General features: G+C 36.3%; 1 pseudogene; it reads left to right on the plus strand.

Annotated features, from left to right (window-relative positions):
* The first annotated feature begins 405 nt into the window (after positions 1 to 405).
* Positions 406 to 1710, plus strand: LOC149161060 (uncharacterized; annotated as a pseudogene).
* Positions 1711 to 13994: the final 12284 nt, after the last annotated feature.

Raw genomic sequence — 13994 nt, forward strand, 5'->3', positions numbered from 1 at the left:
AACCATGCACCCATGTTGTGAGTTAAAAACAATATGCATAAAACATAACAAAAACCCACAATGCATATAATATGATGTATAAAACAAATGGTAGAAAATAGTATTATTCAACACCAAGTTTTATGCATGCACTGGGTTTCCAATCTAGTTGTTTGGCCTTCTGCTTGGAATCAAGCTGTAAAAACCAAAACAAAACATGCGAATAAAAAAACCTTTTATGCTTATGTCATTGAGTTTTCAGCATTGGTGCGGTGAGCGTGGAAGGATGCTATGGAGAGCTTCTGATCCGAAGTTTGGAGTGTTGTAGACGCCCCCAATTATGGGTGTTGGAGATTTTATGGCTGGACCAAAATCAACGCCATTTATCCAATGTTATTTCTTCAACAGTCAATTCCAAAAGGGATTATGATTGAGGTCATGTTGAATAAGAGTTTCAGGTATGCAAATCAATGTTTAATGGTTATCCCAAATCTCTCGTGCAAGATCGAGATTCTATATTGGTAATAGAATTATGTGACTCTTCCTTCAAATAACATAATTTGCATTTTCATTGGGTGGGCAATTCAAGAAAATTTGTGGCATGAGTGCTAATGCATGGTGATTACGATGGCATCAATAAAGGATTTGTGATAACCATGTTGACAATCAAGATATTTGACCCACGATTTTCTGTAACAAATATGCCACATTTAACGATCAAATCAAGATGCAATTAATGGAGATATGATATTGTTGTTAACAGATTTTGTGGAGATTTTGTGGCATGGGCCATGTAAAACATGGTCATATGCCCCATAGTTAAATATTTTCCTCCAGCGATGGTGCAAGAAATCTTGTGAAGAACGTAGCATGGGCAGGTTTCTTAGATGGTGTCGTATGGTACAAGGATGTGGAAGAATGGGTGGAACTTCCCAATGGTTGTGTGTGCTGCACTGTCAAACATAGCTTTGTTCAAGCGTTGGAAGAGCTCATGGCCAACTGACAACGATTTGATTATATCCTACTGGAGACAACAGGGCTTGCAAATCCTGGTCCTGTGGCATCTCTGCTTTGGCTGGACGATGAGCTTGAATCTTCTGTTCGTCTGGATTCCATCATCACTGTAGTAGATGCCAAAAATCTCTGCTTATAGCTCAGTGAACAGCGGGAGGGCAGTGAACGTCCTGAAGCATATTTTCATATTGCATTTTTGGATGTTGTTCTCCTCAATAAGGTTGATTTGATTGTTGAGGAACACGAAGGCATTGCGCAGTCAGTGGTCCTAGAGGATTTAAAAGGGGAGATTAAGAATATCAATTCATTAGCACACATTATATGTACAGTCCGGTGCCAAGTAGACTTACATGATATCCTTGACTGCAAGGCCTATGATGCGAAGCATGATGTACGTCTAGAAGAATTATTGGCTAAGAGAAATTTACAATCAAATAGCCACAACCATGATAGTGAAGTTAAAACAATGTGTGTGGCAGAGCAAGGATCAATGGCTATTGATCAGGTGAACACATGGATTGAAGAGCTTCTTTGGAAAGAAAGGGCAACATGGAGGTGTACCGTTGCAAAGGTGTTCTAAACATCCTCGACTCCAATATGGTTCAGACGGAATTCAACGTTGATTCAGCTTCTTTCAGGAATTTTCCCGCCTCGCATTTACCCCAGTGGCCATTGATTTTTGGTGTTCTTTGCTTTTCACTCTGGCCATTACTGTAGGTTCCTTTTGTTGCACCTCAAAGTTGTGGGGAAGAGTTGGGGTTTTGATTGCTCTAGTTTCTCACTCAGAATTCAATTGTACAATGTTTACATTCGGTTCCAAAGTTGAAGTTTTCCACAACATAAATTCTGAAACTTTTACATAGCAGGTGAAAGTTATGCAGGATTTTACATTCCAGAGTTGGCTTCAACAATTTTACAACACAAAAGGTATTCCCATCAAGAAGCCATTGGTTCTCTGGGTTAACGACCGACCTAGATGTTCTTCGATTGGATATGGAGAAGTTAAGAAGTAGCCAATTGGGTAGGAATATTTCGCTTTCATTGTTTGCAAATTGAATTTTGATCGTAAACAAATTTTGAGGCCATAATTCTAGGAGGGAAGATAGTTTGAAAAGTGCTAGGGTTTTCGAGTGGCATCCATTAATTGACTATAAAAACCCTATTTGTGTTTTGTTCCTTGTCCTCCATTCTCCGGGAGTTGTCCCTGTTTCTTATTTCTAATGCTCCATGGTTGATTCCTCCATCATTTTTTATATTCTTTAGACTTGTCTCATTTTGTCGAAAACACGTTTAGATCAGTCAAATTGAAGGTTTAGTTGCCAAAAATTATTATACTTATTCAATCTCAAAAGAATGAGTATTTAAAAAAAAACAACAACAACAAAACAATTAAAAATAAAAAATAAAAAAAAATTGCAAATGGACATTTCATAACAATTGAAAACATTTTATGCTAACTTTCTTTCCTGGAGTTACTTCAAAGGAACTTGCTCGCAAAGGCAATAGGTAAAAAAAAATCATTTTATTTTATTTCGTTGCTAGCATTATGTTGGGTCGCCAAATTAACATTCACTTTCACTCTATTTTTCACCTTTATCCTCATTTTGTCACCTCATTCCATCACATTATCATTACTACATGAGTTCACATTTACATTTTCCAAAGTTATTAATTTCATGTATTTAGAGTGAATTTATGATTAAAAGTTAGAGAAATAACATGTATTTGCTTATACCTAAAAGTGGCTTGAGTTTGATGACATGTGTAGATCATTTGGAAGCTTCCAAGGCACCCTTATGTGGCCTCCCAAGATCAAATTCGAATTTCAACTCAAGAGGTGGACCATATTCCAAGGAGAAAGATCATGGAGATCTTGATGTGTCATGGGATTTGTATCTAGTATTTAGGGATAAGTTGAGACAAGTATGGATCTAGTAGATATTTAAGGGATCTACATTTATTGAGTAGATATCCCTAATTCATGTATAAATAAGAGGAGCATCCTTCAAAGGAAGGAGAACAGTTATCAGTTATTCATTAGCATCAGATTTATGATTGTTCATTCAGCATGAATAATATCATTTTCTCCAAAATTATGAGTTATGAGTGTTGTTTGATTCTTTAGGTGTAATAGTTATTCATGTGTGCTCATTGAGGAATGGAAGGATCCCAATACCAAGCTAAGTACACTTTGTTGTAGAGTAATGTTCATAGTTGTGAATATACTAGTTTTAATTCTGGATGTTCATCTTATTTCTTTGTTGTAAATACTTGTAGATAATTTTAGTATGAATTCATATTATGGCCATGTTTTGTTGTGTGAATATTGATCTCCTTTCAGTAATTAGTTTCGATGTGGAAGGACAACCAGGACTCTTAGAAAAGAGCCTATTCTCTGTGAACTAGCACTGGACGGAATCAAGATTTACTTTCTTATATGATTTCCTATACTAAATTTATATGCTTTCATAGTTACATTTCATCATGTTTTCTTAGATGCTTGGAAATGTTATTATAGAAGGAATGTGGAAGGACAACTAGGTCTCTTAAGCAAGAGCCTCTTCTCCGTCTTCTAAAATAGATTAATCTCATTGACCAATCATTTATATGCTTTCATACAATAGATCTGAATATTTTCTCTTCAAAATAGTTTAGATTTGTAATATGCATTTCCATTCTAAAAAAACTTCTTACAACTGTTTCATCTGAGGTCCCATATATTTTGGTTTGCTTCTAAGTTTACGCAACCCCTGGGTTGACAAATTAAATGACATGGATTTAGCATACAATTAAATCGCCCTACAGAGGGTTTCATATCTTCAGGGTGACTCAAATTCAGTTGTGCTAGACAAAGATCCTATTAAGGAATCCCCTCCAAGTGTGTGAAGTGGTCCTGAATTCATTGAGTCATCCATTTTCTCGACCGTAGTGCGTAGCTATCGAAGAAATAGTCGTAGAGTCTTCAATTTTTAAAATCCATAAACATTGGACCTTATGATAAATTAATTTTTTTGAAATTCATAATGCCTTCAGGTGGAAAATCTTCCTTGTGCATTCTGTTAGACAACTTTTAACATTTTCTGGATTGTACAAACATGTGTACAATTTTCCAGTCTTAACAATGCCCATTTGACAAGTTAACTGCATGTTGAGTTGACTTGAATTTATAAAAGAAATGTATAGTCTTGGGTGATTTCTCTAGTTCTTTGATGTTCAAAAATAAAATCCTATGCCCCACCATTTTGTTCAAGGGTTTCAAGGGTTAGTTTTGGTTCCCTGGTTTATTAAAAAGGAAACCCTACACTTAAATATTGTTTTGAATAAGTTTCAAGGGTTTTTCTTTGTTTCTCTAATGTATAAAAGAGAAACATGTGACCAACCATTGTTTTATATATTTTAAAGGGTTTGTTTTGGTTCTTTTTTGTTTAGAAAGGAAAACCATACACCATATTGTTTCTTTGCAAATGATAAATGAAGAATCAATGAATTATGTCATTGAATCTATGCACAAGGTTGACTATTTCCGATTGCATGCATCTCAACATTCAATATGTATTTATTTAGATCACCCCCATTTTTCATTTTTGGTTATTAATTTGATTTGTCATTTGTGTAATATGCCCTGCCTGAAATTTGAATTTGTCTTATACAACCTTCTAGAAACAATAAAGAGTTGATTAAAATCTTGTGCACTATTGCACAACTTGTACTAATCTTGAATGCAACACATGTAACCTGGTTGTAAATCGATTTTTATAGATGGTTTAAATTATGTAGAGCATGTTGATTATCTTTATGGTGTAAAATCAAGATTTTAAGAGGCATAATGCCAACAGATGTGAAAGAAGGGTGTTAAAAAATAAGAAATGTGATTATTCCCTCAAGTCTTTAGGCTCTTCTAAACCACAATGGTTTCAAATGCTTGTTTTCACTTCCTCTTTTCATGACCAATTCTATTATTTTTCAACACAAAGTTTAATGATATTATTGGATGTATTATTTTGCGATAATTTAAAAGTGACATGAGTTGGAAATTACATTAGTAATTATTTTTGCAATGTGTCTCATGTTTTTAATATGATTGCATAAATTAGTCTATATAATATGGGATAGCCAGGCAAGGTCATGGCAAAGGACATGATAAAGGAAACAAGCCTCATAATTTGTGGGAAAATGGGAGAAATAATAAGATAATATTTTATGTACATTAATTGCATATTCTAAGGAATTTCACCAAATTGCTACTATTAGCCATTTATTCCTTGGATCGGCTAATGTGTCTTTGGATCTTTCAATTTTTCATGTGACACCTCATTCTCCTTTGTAACCACATCTTAATGTGGAAGAGATCTCTGAGCAAAACTAAGATTATGATGGATGGAATCCCATTCCCAACCCACCTCATGAACAAAACCAAGGATGGGGTATAATATTTTCCAGTACTACCATTAAGCCAAACTCTTGTGATAGTCATTTTGAATCATCTTCTTTGGGAATGTTAAACCATAAGAAGCCTACTAATACCCCAAATCCTAAGCACATGGCACTAGCTAGGTATTTTCAATCTATTGTTGACCATTATGTTCATCTTACTAATACTACTAGTCCTATCACTCACCATTCTTCTAGTCATGTTGATCATATTCCTGATGACCCTTTAGCTTATTCAATTCCTAATCGAGTTTCTCTTGGATTAGCAAAAATGTGTGATACTGATGAATCCCTCAACCAAGAAAATTTTAGTCTTGCACATACCTCAACAACTACACTGAACAAAGGAAAAGGTAAGTGAAGAGGAGAGTTTGAGTATAAACATTTCAGTTGGGACTTCTAAAAGTTGAAAAACACCTTCAGCAGAAGATCACATTCCTGAGATTCATCATAATTCAACACAATTTTCGTATAAGTTATGATATTTCAGTGGCAGTTAGTTGATGAATTTTGAGGTTTATTTTTCAGTTATATGGGTTATATGTTGATGGTTATATAGTCTAAAAAAGTGGCAAAATGTCCACCAACATATAACCGATATAACTGAAAAATAAACCTCAAAATTCATCAACTAACTGCCACTGAAATATCGTAACTTACACGAAAATTGTGTTGAATTATGATGAATCTCAGGAATGTGATCTTCTGCTGAAGGTATATATATATATATATATATATATATATATATATATATATATATATATATTTATATTTGATGCACAAATGATACAAATCATTTGATTAATGTGTTTTTTCTTAGCAATGCATCTGTGGGAGTTATAAGGGGATGGATCATGCAATATGGTAATTTAAATAAATTCTAAAACATAAATTAAAAATGCGAAAATGGAAATAGGATCCTCCCTTCCTAATGAGTCATGTATTGAGCCATCTACTTTCTAAGAAATTGTCATTCTTATTATATTTATTTTCCTTCTTGTCTTGGAATAATTATTGAGAAAAGTTAAATGATAGTTGTTGAGCATTAGAAAAGGTATGTAACTACCACTTATTTCTTTATATTTTCCCTTTAATTCATAACTTCTTTACATTCTAATATGGGTATATGATAAAGGAATATGATAAAGTTAATGGGATTTGTGATTAACGTAAAATGACTAATTATTACCTTTTTCTATGCAAAAAATGAAGAAAATGGAAGATCGCCATTTCGGAGAAAAAGACAAGGAAAAAACAATTGTTGTCCCTTTGATAGGAAACCGCATCCAGACGAGGCAATCGAGATCGGAGCGCATGGGCCAGGAAAAGGAAAAAGAAATGCCATATCAGCGCAAGAGGACAAAAGATAACTGAAGATTAAAGATATAGCAAATCCCTTAGGATCCTTGATCCTGAGGGATCGCTACCTCAAGGCTATCTATACTATTGGTATTTCCACCTAACCACTATAAAAAGGGATAGCACCGCAAGCCCAAGGGGCGGATTATTGTTGATTTATAGAATTTGTTGTGTAATATGAACTTTGATCATCGACTCTCTTTAAAGAGCGATCACTGTAACTCTGTTTTTATGATTAATACATAAACTCTGTTGTTGTTTCCATTATCTGATTCTGGAGTAATCACAGTAGTGCGCCCTTGGTGGCTAAGGGCCCAGCCCTAGTGGATCACTTGCTTCTTGTATCATTATTTTCTGATTAAAAGTCATGTGTGGTTTGATTTCCTTTACTTGTTTTATTCAGTAATCTGTTGTTCCTTAACATTTCATTTACTTGCTCTGTTATATTGGATTCGTATTTGAATAGTAATATTATTATTTGTAACTGAAGATGTTATGTTGTTCGTTCTAAAATCATATTGCGTTGTCTAATTCAGACATTGTTGTTCATTTACAGATTGACACTACTGTTCATTTATAGAGTAACATTGTTGTTCATTTACAGATTGACATTACTGTTCATTTACAGAGTAACATTGCTGTTCATTTACAGATTGGTATTATTGTTCATTTAGCTCTAGTTTACCTATAATTGTGATTGTTGTTCATTCGGATTATTGTCCCATTATCATCGCAATTGTTGTTCCCTTATAACTGTGGTTAATACTTATTATGCTAAACTCAGATTACTGATTCCATCATTCTAGATTCATTGTGTGTTTACAATTGATTTAGTTCGTTGTTCAATATTTCGTAGAATTACTTAAGCTTGTTGTTCCATTCTTGGATTGTTGTTCAATTCATTTACTAGTTAAGATTGTTGTTCAATTCCTTTTGCTTACAGTTGCTGCTTAATTCATTCCTATAGGTCAAGCATTGTTGTTCAATCTTTTCAATAGATTAGTTGTTGTTCCTTTTTTTGTTAATTGAATTGTCATTTCAAGTATTTGCTTTGGTGTGAACAGAACAATCTGCAACTGTAGCGAACATTGACTATTGCTATCTAGTTCCCAGATTGGAGATCTTCTCTTTGATTGATTTTCATTTGCATCAGTTTACAAAGGAAAGAGTTATCATTACTGCATCCTTGACTGATGATTGTTGTAGCTTCTTAAGTGAATGATTTAGTTACAAACCATTTCAGTTTCTTGCCATTACATTTAGAGTTTGTTTCCAGCATTTGTTTACTTTTGTAAAAGCACTATATTACTAGCATTACCCTTGACAAGTGACCGCCTCAGACTGAGTACACCCTTGAGATAACAAAACGTACATGGATTGATAATTAATGTAGGGTAAATAGAGGTTAAAAAGACCCTTTTTATTGCTTAGCATTTTGGCGCCGTTGCCGGGGAAGAGTGTAGCCATTATTTCTTTTGAGAGTAGTGTAAGTACCTGCTAGGAGAGAGTTGGGTTTTAAAAACAGAAGGTAAGAACCTGCATACGAAGCATGTAAAAACCCTGCTCCCCCGCCCGCTTTCCTGCAGATTTGTTGTTATTTTGGGTAGAAAACAACATTTGATTTGTGTGCATGACTAAGCAAAAAAAACTTGAAAAGAATATTAAACCACTACCCAAGCCTGATAAAGCTAAGGGTCCGGTGACTCTTGGTTGATCGACCTTTATAGACGAAATCCTTAAAAAATCAAAATCTTAGCCTTCAGTAGGACCTAGAAAAGATGTTTCTAGACAACCTACTAGTTCCCTTCAGGCCACAGAATCACCATCTGTAGCCTTTGTTGAGGTGGACAGCCAAACAGAGGAGCAAGATTTTCAAGAAATTGAGAATTCTAGCCAAAAATCATTACAAGAAGGGAACCTTAGTAATCTCCGCGAAGGAAGAGGAGAAATAGGGGAAACTGAAGAACCAAGATCTCCTCTTGGAATAGCTAAGCCATTAAGCAGCCCAGATAAGGGAAGTGCAGTAAAAATCATCCAAAACAAAGTTGAAGAACCTCAAGAGCTAAAATCCCCTGAGACATTAGTTCGGCAAGGAACTCTCATCATCCCAGACAAAGCAAGTGCTATTAAAGCCATCCCTGTTAAGTCCATTCCTGCTCCTTCTATCCAGCCTAAGAATACACTCCTAGAAATCCCAGAAGGCTATTGGCACATATTCGACCAAATGGCCCAGAATCAGCAAACCCCCCAAACCTCCACACTACAATATCCCATTGTAGATACTGCAATTAATGCACCTATGAAGGCAATTCCTCTCCATCACATCCCTACATTCCATGGCCTAACATCGGAAGACCCAGACACATTTTTGTTTGAATTTGATGTGTTGTGTAGGGGGTATGATTATACCACCGATCCCCAAAAGCTGAAACTGTTTCCCTCTACATTAAAAGGAGCTGCTTTACAATGGTTTATGTGGTTAGGTGGAGGTGTTATAAATTACTGGGATCAGATGAAAGGTGCCTTCCTGAAGAAATATCAAGATTATTATAGGTCTAGAGAGTTAAAGGATGAAATATTTCATATGGTAACTAGACCTAATGAGACATTGGAAGAATATGTTGAGCGTTTTCAGTATAATCTTTAAAGATGTCCTTATGCATCATTACCCTTACCTGAAAATGTATTAAAAACAACATTAATTAAAGGCATGAAGGAACAATGGGTTGAAACGCTAAATATTATGGGAAAAGGAGATATTTATCAAGAAAATTTTGCTGACATTATTGATTTATGTATCAAGAGCTCATAGGGCAGCACAAGGCTAAAACCAGCGGAACATGACAGGTTCACAAGGGACAACAAGATCTCTGGAGAAGGAGTAACTCACGCAGTAATCGGAAATTTACTGGAGAATTTCAAAACTGATATATTGGAGACTCTGACAACACAGCTCGATATTATGCAAGTGAAACAGAAACAAGCAGAAGCAGAGCAAAAGCTAGCAATATTCTGTCCCAGATGCAGAAAGAAACACAGCCACAAAGAGTGCCCACTAGATGTAGTTCAAGTCTACGCTATTTGTACAAAATACCACTCTACGGAGAACTACCCCACACTTCCTGGTTTGAAAGAAGTACACAAAGAAGCGGAAGAATAACCAAAACCAGTGTACCTACTTAATCAGCGTCGTCAATGGCAGCCGTGACAATCAGGTATGTTCCCCGATCCATCTTCTTCTTTCCAACCTCCACAATATCATGCTCAGCAATATAATATAATGTCGCAAACTCAACCTCCCTTCTCAAACTGGTCACAACAACCATTTCCTACATCATCACCATGGCCGAATCAAGCAAGCCAATCTAATTGGCCAAATTTTCCCTACGCTCCACCATATTGGCAAAACAATGCATATCCAACACAATGGTCCCCTCCCACTTCACCGATTCAAGCCTGGCAGACAAACTAGCAAATACCGATGAATCAGCCAGCAGGAACCATTCCACTCCCTCAACCTAGACTGCCAGCACTACAACAAATTCCCCAGTCGAACTTAAGACCGCAACTCCCAGCCCAACCCAACCCGAACCAAAATAACAGACCAATTCAATCTGTTCAAATAATTGAAACACCAGAACTAGAAACCGATCTAAGGGAGTGCAATGACCTTCAATTAAGGTCTGGGCGCATTATAGAAACTGAGGGACATAAAAATGTTCAAGTTGAAAATCAGTTAACCGCAAAAAAACCATTACAAGAGGAAGATGTGGTCAACCAACAGACTCATGACCAAGCAACCACATCTTCTCCCCCATTCCCGAAATGATAAATCATACCATGCCCTATATAACATCCCGACTTTGATATTCTCGGAGAACTAAAAAATTTGTACATAAAAATCCCACTCCTCCAAGCTATCCAAGATATCCCAATATATGCAAAGACCATCAAAGAACTATGTATAAAAAACCCAAGGAGGAGAATAACAAATAACCCAACAGTCCAAGTAGTTGGCACCCTATCTAATCTGTTATCAGGAAGAGAAGCACCTGTCAAATATGAAGACCCAGGAAATCCAATAGTGATAGTGCAAATAAATGGAAAAACCTTTTCAAATGCCTTACTTGATTTAGGGGCTGCAATTAATATTTTAACAACCACCACTTGTCAAAAACTGGGCATTACATCAGTAGAACCAACCTCCACCTTATTAGAACTGGCTGACCGATCAGTAGTTAGGCTAGAAGGTACACTACATGATGTCATGGTATCTGTTGATTCCTGGGAATATCCTGCCGACTTTCTGATAATAAACCCCAAAAACCAACTCGATGGACACCCATTAATTTTAGGCAGACCTTGGCTTGCGACCACTGATGCTTACATTGGCTACCGATAAGGCAGTATGACCATAACTAGAGGGAGTAATATCAAGAATCTAGCCCTATACCCTCCAGCCCAGCCAAGTGTAACAATAATAAAAACTAACAAACATCCTGTATCATACCTCACAAAAAACATTAGATCCCCATTAACCATAGAAGATGCCCTCGATTTTAAAGATCAAACAGAGGATGATGTTATTAACAACTTCATTAACCAAGCTGAATCCAGATCCCGTGTACAATGTCACATGATAGAGGCAACATTTGACAATGAACTAGAAGAAGATCCTCTAAAAGGCACTCATGATCAAACAATACCCACTACCTCTGTTTCAAACAGCAAAACTATAGAGATTGAGCTAGGAAAAACCTTGAACATCAATAATAACCCGACTCTTGAACAAGAAGAAAAGCTGGTCCAACTACTGAGAAAATATAAAGAAGCTTTTGTATGGGATTATTCGGACATGAAGGGAATCGATCCCCAACTATGTACGCACCACATTTATACAGAAAATAATGCGAGACCCGTTCGACAACCCCAACAGAGACTCAACCCTCACCTGAAAGACATTGTGAAAGTTGAATTACAAAAAAAATTGGATGTAAACTTCATTTATCCGATCTTAGATAGAAAGTGGGTCTCTCCGCTAGTAGTGGTGCCAAAGAAAAATGGAAAGTGGAGGATTTTTGTAGATTATAGAGAATTAAACAAAGCAACCCAGAAAGACCACTTTCCCCTTCCATTTATTGATCAAGTATTAGATACATTAGCAGGAAAGAAATTATTTTCTTTCTTGGATGGCTTCAGTGGGTACAATCAGATTCAAATTGCCCCTGAAGACTAGGACAAAACTACTTTTACCTATCCTTGGGGAACGTTTGCCTACAGAGTCCTACCCTTTGGCATATGCAATGCCCCTACCACATTTCAAAGGGTTATCCTCAACATCTTTTCAGATTTAATAAATGAAGGGATCGAAGTATACATGGATGATTTCACACCATACGGAGATGATTTCGACCCAGCACTAGACACATTGGAAAAGGTGCTAGAATGATGTATCTCCACCAGGCTCTGTTTGAGCCATGAAAAGTGCTATATGATGATGACTAAAGGACTCATTCTAGGTCATTATATCTCAGCAGCTGGAACATAGGTAGATCTGGCCAAAATTCAAATATTTTTTTTAATACCTACTCCTACCACACAGACACAGGTACGCAGTTTTCTTGGATTTTCTGGTTATTAGAGGAGATTCATAGAACATTTTTCCCAAATAGTTGCACCTCTATACACACTAACAGGAAATGTTGATTTTTTTTGGACAGATCAATGCGACTGTGCTTTTGAGGATCTGAAAAAGCTTGTGTCAATAGCCCCAGTGCTTAGAAGCCCGAATTGGGACCTGCCATTTCAAATCTCATCAGATGCTTCAGAAACAGCTCTTGGAGTAGTCCTTGGGCAAGAAGAAGAAAAAAAACCATATGCAATGTGTTATATTAGCAATAATTTGTCTCCTGCTGAGCTGAACTATACTGTTACTAAAAAATAATTTTTAGCTATAATACATGCTATAAATAAATTTAGGCATTATATCACTGGATATCCTATTGTTTTATATACAGATCACTCTACCATAAAATATTTAGCAAATAAACCTATTAAAAATGGTAGAGTAACAAGATGGTTGATTTTGTTGTAGGAATTCGACATCACAATAAAAGATCGACCTGGGAAAGAGAATTATGTAGCTGATTTTCTCTCACGAATGTTGAAGCCAATGGACACAGTAGGAGTCGAAGATCAATTTCCAGATGAACATTTATTTGCTGTTACTGTCAAGACACCCTGGTATGCTAATGTTGCAAATTATTTAGCAGTAGGAAAATTACCAAAGCATCTGACCCCCAACGAACAAAAATAGATTGTGCAACGTAGTACCCAATTTTCTTGGATTGGGGGCTACCTATTTCATACAAGGGCAGAAATGCACATCAGAAGATGTGTCCGTGAAGACGAAATATTTGACATTCTGAAAGCCTGTCATGATGGACCATGTGGCAGACATTTCGCAGATCAAAGAACTAGTCACAAAGTTCTGCAAACAAGGTATTACTGGCCCACAATCTTCAAAGACGCGAAGAAATTTGTTCAAGCCTGTGACAGTTGCCAAAGAGCAAGACGCCCTGGATAGTCCAACGAAATGCCTTTAAACCCCCAACTAGTAATCGAACCATTTGAGCATTGGGCGCTTGATTTTTTTGGTCAGATCAACCCATCATCAAATCAAAAAACATATATTTTGGTAGCAATAAAGTATGTTACCAAATGGGTTGAAGCAGAGGCACTTCCAAGAGCTAAAGAGGACTCTGTCATTCATTTCCTGTTCCAATATTTGTGCGATATGGCCTCCCAAGGGACATAATCATGGAAAGAGGACCACAGTTTGCAGGTAATCAAAATTTCTACAACATTAAAAAACTATCACTTTCAGCACAAGATTACCACTTCGTATCACCCACGGGAAAATGGACAAGTAGAGAGCACGAATAAAGTGATAGAGTCAATATTAACAAAAACCATTGCGTCACACAAACGTGATTGGGCTACATGATTATCAGAAGCCTTGTGAGCATACCGAACAACATGGAGAAACACCACCGGTTATTCACCATATCAGCTAGTATTTGGAAAGGAACCCATCTTTCCAATAGAATTCGAAATACAAACGTTAAGAATAGCACAGGAGGTTGGTTTGGATTTAAATGAGGCCCAGACTAATAGATTACAACAAATTAACGAGCTAGATGAAATTAGGC

The sequence above is a fragment of the Pinus tabuliformis genome, chromosome 5_2 (genome assembly GCF_031772625.1).
Source record: "Pinus tabuliformis cultivar Carrire ecotype Pingquan chromosome 5_2, CPIR1, whole genome shotgun sequence".
Lineage (NCBI taxonomy): Eukaryota > Viridiplantae > Streptophyta > Pinopsida > Pinales > Pinaceae > Pinus > Pinus tabuliformis.